At 33.4% G+C, this 7,829-nt stretch overlaps 1 pseudogene; it reads right to left on the reverse strand.

Annotated features, from left to right (window-relative positions):
* Positions 1-3,640: 3,640 nt before the first annotated feature.
* Positions 3,641-4,501, reverse strand: LOC146943170 (uncharacterized; annotated as a pseudogene).
* Between the last annotated feature and the right edge of the window lie 3,328 nt (positions 4,502-7,829).

A 7,829-nucleotide genomic window follows, 5' to 3' on the forward strand; every position in this document is an offset into this window, starting at 1 on the left:
TTTTTTTTATCAAGTTTGCTATAATTATGGCCAGCCGAATCCTTATTTTTTAACCTAACAAATTTCATTCCTATCCTCCTTTTTTTTTGAATCAAATATTTTCTACACTTTTAGGTTTGCAATTATTTAACATAATGAATTCCATCTAAAAAAATGCATCGCACCAATTTCATGCCCACCAATTTCATGCTTTTTTATCCTTATTTATCCTTATTTATTAATTTTATTAGGTCTGCAGCAACTTAACCTAATAATTTCCCTCTAAAATTCTGCATTAGATTAGCAGCAATTTATCCTAACAAATTCCATCTAAAATGCAGCGCACCAATTTAAACTAACAAATTCCTTCTAAAATGAAGCAATCCCTAATATTTCTCCTCGCTGATAAGCTTTTTATTCATATCCTGTTGTGTCATCGTTTGTATATATCTATTGTTTCTGTAGATTTTTTTTTTGACAAGTTGTTGTACACTTATTAATGATATTTTTTTTGTTACAATTATTAATGATATATTTGTACTATATTTATAAACAATAGAGGATTTTAGGCTGACTTTTGTTATTCAAACTATACCTTAAACAATTTTGTTTGTTACATTTGAAATTCATAAATATTTATGCTTATAATTTTAATCTATATAAACTTTTTTATATAAAATATGGTTCATAATCTATATGTCTTAGAGTAATAAAAAAAACGAAAAGACGGCTATGTGAATGCCCGTCTTTCCACACGTTGACATAATGTAAATCAATATTTTTCTAAATTAAAAATAAATCAAATTATTACGTGGTATATCCCGTGAAAATAAAACTATCACATACCTCCCTAAAAACAAAAGAAACAAAAAACTATCACATTCCTTAAAAAAACAAAAAAAAAAACTATCACATGCTTGAAAAATTCTATAAAAATCCTAACGAATCTTTTTCATTTTTATAAATGAACAAATATATATATATATATATATATATATAAAGGTTAGATATTCTCCAATCAACCTTAATTAACCCTAATCCCGCCCTTTTTGGCGGGTCTAAATATATTTTTTTTAAAAAATTGTTTTGCAAGGAATTGAACCAACTACCCATAACAACACCTTAGAGCTTTTACCACTAGACCACTAACATTTTTATTGAAATATAGTTGCTTCTAAAATGGATATGTAATCTTAAAGGCCTTTTTTTTAAGCCACTAACACTCATTTTTATTGTGTTTATTTTCATGTTTGATTAATTTCACATAATTTAATTTATTACTTTTATTCCATGTTCATTTTTGTTGATGCAAACTAATGTTATAATTTTCTTTTTTGAGATTTTGCATGTCGATCACTCTCAAACATCACTTAGTTTCATTGTTTCTATTACTTTGAATGTAACTCTAAAATTAATAATATAGTCACTTTGATGCTTATATAAGAAACTCTACAAAACTCGTACATCGTACGTGTTAGAGTCTAGTTAATAAATAAGGATTACTATTTTTTCTATTAATATTGATTTCAACATTTTATTTTTTAATTTTTTATTTTTAAGTGTAAGGGGGGAGCGCGGGCTCTAATATTTGACTCACGTTTCAATTATTATTTCTTTTTCTTATTAAAAATTCTATGAATATAATATTATAAAAACTTACTTTTCTAAATATAAATTCGAAATATGATTTATAGATACAAATTTTTATTATTTTTATATTGAACTTTTCTCGTTTTAAAATTTTCATATTTAATTCATCCATGTTAATTTATTTATTTTTTGTAAAAGAACTTTTATAATTTTTTAAACATGCTTGCAAACATCATTCAAAATTGTCCTCGTAAGCTTAACTCAGTTGTTATGGGCAATGCATAATATATGCAATGTCTGGGTGATAAAAATTTAGAGTGAGGGGGTGATAAAAATCTTATGGTTCAAAGAGCATTTGCAAATGTATTTACATTTATCTCCATCCAATGACACTAACAAGACTCAAACTCAAAACTTCGAGATTCATATTTTGTCTTCTTACCCACTACATCAAACCATTGGAGTTTAAGGAAAGTAAATGTTGTTAAATCAATCTATATCTATCTATTATTATTATATTTATTAATTCAGACTCCCAAACCATTTACTCTCTCATTCTAATTCTAATTTTTCTTTATGATGACTTCTTCATCCAAAATACACTCACTCTAATGTATATTGCATTCTATATTGTATCTCATTCAGGGGCGGACCTGAGCAGGGCAGGGTGTGGCAATAGCCACGCCAGCTCAGGATCAATTTTTTTTTTATATGTAGCCCAGCCCAATATTTTTCTTTTACAGTATCAGCAGTAGAACACCACGTACGCGTTTTCTCTCTTCCTCTCCTCTCCTCTCAGCAAAAACACAAACACGCTTTTCCTTCTCCTCTGGTGAATCACGAACAACAAAAGATGCGATTCATCCCATCTCCTCTCCTCTCCTCTCTCAGCCAGTCATGATCATCCCTCTCCTCTCCATTCTTAGCCGACAGCCCATGCCCAACTCCTCTCTTCTTCTCTCTCAGTCTCAGGTCAGTTTTGAAATTGATTATAAATGTTAGAGTAATTGAATCATGATATAGAAATTGAAATTGAATTAAGATAGTAAGAGTAGTAGTGATGGCAGTACTGAAATTGAATTTGATTTTAACTTTTAGGGTTTGTTTTGATTACTAAAATTGATTTAGGTTGTTTGGATTTGGAGTTGAACTTATAAGTATAACACGGAGGTGCTAAATTCTAATTGTCATGTGCCTTCAAATGTAACTGAATAACAAATGTTTTTCACATATCTGCCTTTGTGTGGCAAACATGGATCGTGTTATGTTGTGTTTCAAATTTAATATTTATGAACAAATTAAAAATACAACTCAATTTCAATTTATCATTCATAGTTTCAGTTAACCATAAATTAGGTTGTATTATTGAGAGAACGAAAGTTTCGTAACTAGTAAATAGTAATCCATAAAAGAAATTTTGGATTTTTTCCGAAACTTGATTTTGTAATCCATTTGATTTTGGAATTGTAATAGTAATCCATTTGATTTTGTATTGAGAGAATGAGAGTTTCGTAACGATTGAACTTGATTGAATTTTGTTTTATTGTATTTGTATAATTAAAACTAGGATGAAGAAGTTTTTTCTGGTTATGCCTAGAGACAAAGCTAGCGTAGCAGAGTGAGAGTAACAAAGTTATCGACTTTGAAATATTGGAAACAGGCCTAGTAATGATGTGATTTTAGCTCATTTTCAACAAATGAAAAATAGAGCATTTGCTTTGTAATTTGGATGCTACAGTAAAACCTCTTTTAATATAGCTTCTTATTAAAAAAATTATTATTTAATCTTTTGACAAAAATATAGCCCCACTGGTTGGAATCCAAGTCCACCCCTGATCTCATTAATTTCAATTATTTCGATTTTTTTTTAGTTTAAGACTATTTCGTAACGGTCAGTATTACTTAACTACTCATTTGAAATCTTATCATTATTACATATACGTATTTTTTTTTTTAAAAAAGCATATTACATATCATATGTTGAGTCATGTACAGTTGTATTGTAACCAAAAAAAGTCATGTACAGTTGTATCAATATCACTACAAAATTTTGATCCCCTTAAACGTTCATCTAATGGTTGAGGATATTAAGAATATAAACTCTGATTTTAATGAGATGCCTAAACAGAAACTTAAAGCCTTCTTCAAATTCTTGAATGCATGACACCATTTTCTCTAACTTGTTTTGCAGATCATCCAATTCTTCAAATTTGCTAGTCTTGCTAAACACTAAAGACTGCAATATGCTCATGGAAATGGAAAGCCAAGTGTTTGACTTTGTTTGTGTGCTCCCTGAAATAAATTGCAGTATTGTCTCAAATGTTGATAATGTAGCCACTTCAACATCTTGTAACAAATTAATCAAAGTCATTGTTTGATGATTTTTGTTTGTAGATAAGATGTAGCAGTTTTTGGTAGTTCCCTTCAAATTTGCCAAGGCTTTGGAGACGGCCTTTCTCACTACTTTCCTGGATGTCAAGAATTTCTTAACTTCTATAGTGAACTCCAGTCCACATCACCTCCCCTTCTTCTTCTTCTTCTGATGGATTGAAGTACTCTTGTGCATTCTTTTGTGTGTAGTAAAGCATCTTTGACTGAACTACACACATCCAATAGTCTTAAGGATCCATCCAAAAGGTTATTTACCCAACTTTGTTGATGCTCATGGGCAAGTGCATCTTGGGTTAGTTGAAGCTGAATCAAATCTTCAACACACTCGATCAAATCTCGCAAGCCTCCAATTTTATTCCAAAGCGATGTTGAGGAGGAAGAGGTGGTTTCATTTGAAGCCCGGCCTTAACAAGGTGTCCAAGTCTTCATTGCATTTTAGAAAGAGTGGATGTGGTATAGATGGCAAACTGTTTGAGCGACAATGGAAATTGGATTTTGTGTTCAAATTAGGAGTAGAAGCTGCCATTTTCCATTCTCATGAAAAGAGAAAGAGAATTAAGCTAACTTTGATGTGGATCTGCGTTATTTCCATTGAGTTTTGGAATCAGACATAATTGCACAAATTATAGAGAAGTGTCTCCTTCATGGAAACTCTCCAACTCATCATACTTTGTTTTAGCTCTTCCTATCAGTTGCATTATTAATAATTATGACATTTTCAACGTGCTCTAATATTACACATAACCCCTCTCCAAGTGTAGAGTAGTGTTGTTATGCTAAAACAACGATTGTGTGCAATACTGCCAGTAATGTCTCGCTTTGGAGGTACAAGAATCGCATTACTCTTCCTACGTGGTATATTCAATTCTTGCATGAGTGTGGCAGATGTAATACACGGGTACTGGACTTAAACAAATCATAATAAGTTAAGTCAAACCTGTTGAGAACCTGTGTTTAAGTGTTTGGAAACTGATTGCAAAGAACACAACAATTGGACTGAATGACTCAGTTTTTATTAACTGCAATGTTGGCTTAAATAGCCATTTAACACACGATTAAAACAACAATTGAAATGCAACCCACTTAGCTAAAATAAAGGCTAGTGGTGAGTGGTAACATAAACAAATTAAAACAAATACAAATTAATTCTTAAAGACTAAGTCTCTCCTATAAACTAGGATTTTATTCTAACAGAAAATACTACTTTAACTCTTTCATTCCCTCCCTTAAACTAAATGCCGTACAACAATTAGTTTAAATCAGAAATTTCACATACTCCCAGCAGCTTTCTAAGGTTCTGAAAAACTTCAAGCTTCAATGGTTTGGTCATTATGTCTGCAACCTGATCTTGACTCCCACAATGAAGTAGTTCAATTTTACCCTCTTTAGTAAGATTTCTTAAGAAATGAAATCTCACATCAATATGCTTGCTGCGACCATGCATAACCGGATTTTTGGACAACTTGATTGTTGAGCTATTATCACACATCACATTTATTCCATTTCCACAAGAATGCCCCAGCTCCTCTAAAATTCTCTTCATCCATATTCCTTGACAAACGCATACCGCAGCAGCCACAAACTCAGCTTCCGTAGTCGACAAAGTCACAATAGGTTGTTTTTTTGAACACCATGAAACAGCCCCTGAACTCATTAAGAATACATAACCAGATGTACTCTTCCTATCATCCACATCTCCGGCATAGTCGCTATCTGTGAACGCTAACAGCTTGCCTTCTCCTCCTTTCTTATAATGAAGTCCATAGTTCACAGTCCCTTTTAAATATCGAAGTGCTCTCTTTGCTACTTGCAGATGAATATCCATTGGTTTGGCCATATATCTACTTATGAGACAAGTAACAAACATCATGTCAGGTCTTGTAGCAGTAAGATACATTAAGCTTCCCACCAACTGCTTGTAGTATGTTTCATCAACCTCTTTTCCATCTCCATCTTTACTTACTTTCAATCCGGGAACTATTGGACTGCTCACTGAATTACTTTCCATCATACCAAACCTTTTCAAAACCTCTGATGCATATTTCCTCTGGCATATATAAATACCATCAGATTTTTGCAGCACTTCTATCCCAAGAAAAAACCTCATCTTCCCCAAGTCAGACATGTCAAACTCTCTTAACATAGAGCTTTTAAATTCAGACATCATAATTTCACAATTTCCAGTGAAAATTAAATCATCAACATAAACACTTACAATGATAATTTTTCCTTCTTTGCTTCTCTTTATGAATAAAGTCTGCTCACTATCACACCTCTGAAATCCTTCATCAATAAAGTGCGCTTCAATTCGACTAAACCAAGCTCGTGGGGCTTGTTTTAATCCATACAAAGCTTTGTGTAACTTGTAAACAAGATGCTCACTGCCCTTTTTTTCATACCCTCTTGGCTGTTCCACATAGACATCTTCATTCAATTCACCATGGAGGAAAGCCGACTTGACATCTAGCTGAAAAATCTGCCAATTCTTGTGTGCAGCTAGAGCAATAATCATTCTCACTGTATCCATTCTTGCCACTGGTGCATAAACTTCTGTGTAGTCCACTCCATGTTTTTGAGAGTACCCTTTAGCAACCAAACGAGCCTTGTACTTGTCAATATTTCCATGCTCATCGTATTTGGTTTTGTAAACCCATTTTACTCCAATTACTTTGGCCCCAACAGGTAGTTCAGTGAGTGTCCATGTCTGATTCTTTTCAATGGATTTGATTTCATTGTCCATGGCCAGTCTCCAATTTGTGCTCTTCACAGCTTCTTCAAAATACAATGGATCAGTTGACACCAATAAAGCCATGTTAGCTTCATCATCAGATAAACCCTCTCCGCTAGCATAATCATCCATCCACCCCGGAGGTCGCCGCTCTCTAGGTTGTATCATTTCTGTCACTCTCTCTTCACCATCACTACCATCCCCCATTTCTCTAACTTCCTCATTAATAATTTTTTCATTCTCATTTTCACTTACCCTTTCTTTATCCTCGCCATCGTCCCATTCTAAATCTGGTACAGTTTGTTTTTCATCCCAATCCCATTTCTTTTCTTCCTCAAAAATCACATCTTTACTCACAACAACTTTCTTAGCAACTGGATCAAACAACCTGTATCCTTTTGATTCTTCACTAACTCCCAACAAAATACAAGTAGTAATTCTGCTATCAAGTTTAGTCCTCCCTGCTTCTGGAACATGAACGTGCGCTATGCATCCAAAGACCCGAAAGTGAGCAACTGAAGGTTTCAATCCAGTCCACGCCTCCTGTGGTGTTACATCCTTGACTGCCAATGTAGGACACCTGTTTAGTACATAAATTGTCCAGTTAACCGCCTCTGGCCAAAAATTCTTGGGAATGCTTTTATCAGATAACATGGAACGAACCATGTTCATAACAGTTCTATTTTTCCTTTCGGCAACACCGTTTTGTTGGGGAGTATAAGCGGTGGTTAACTGCCTTTTAATACCATTTTGCTTACAAAAACCATTAAACTCATTTGAATTAAATTCTCCACCTCTATCAGTGCGTAGACACTTAATAGACATCCCAACTTCCTTCTCAACCATAGTTTTAAAGCATTTAAAAGAATTTAAAGCCTCTGACTTCTCTGCCAAAAAATACACCCATGCTTTTCTACTATAATCATCAATGAATAATAGAATATACCTTTTGTTGCTGTTAGATATAGGACTGATAGGACCACATATATCTGAATGAATAAGTTCCAATTTCTGAGTTGCTCTCCAATTGCTCGTCCTTGGAATAGAGTCACGGTGTTGCTTTCCATTGATACAGTCAGTGCATGTCACAGCTGAGACAGAGAGTTCAGGAAGTCCACTAATCATGTTCTTGTATAACAAT

This window comes from Medicago sativa, chromosome 3, assembly GCF_051527215.1.
Source record: "Medicago sativa cultivar Bolivia chromosome 3, Bolivia_mono, whole genome shotgun sequence".
In the NCBI taxonomy this organism is placed as follows: domain Eukaryota; kingdom Viridiplantae; phylum Streptophyta; class Magnoliopsida; order Fabales; family Fabaceae; genus Medicago; species Medicago sativa.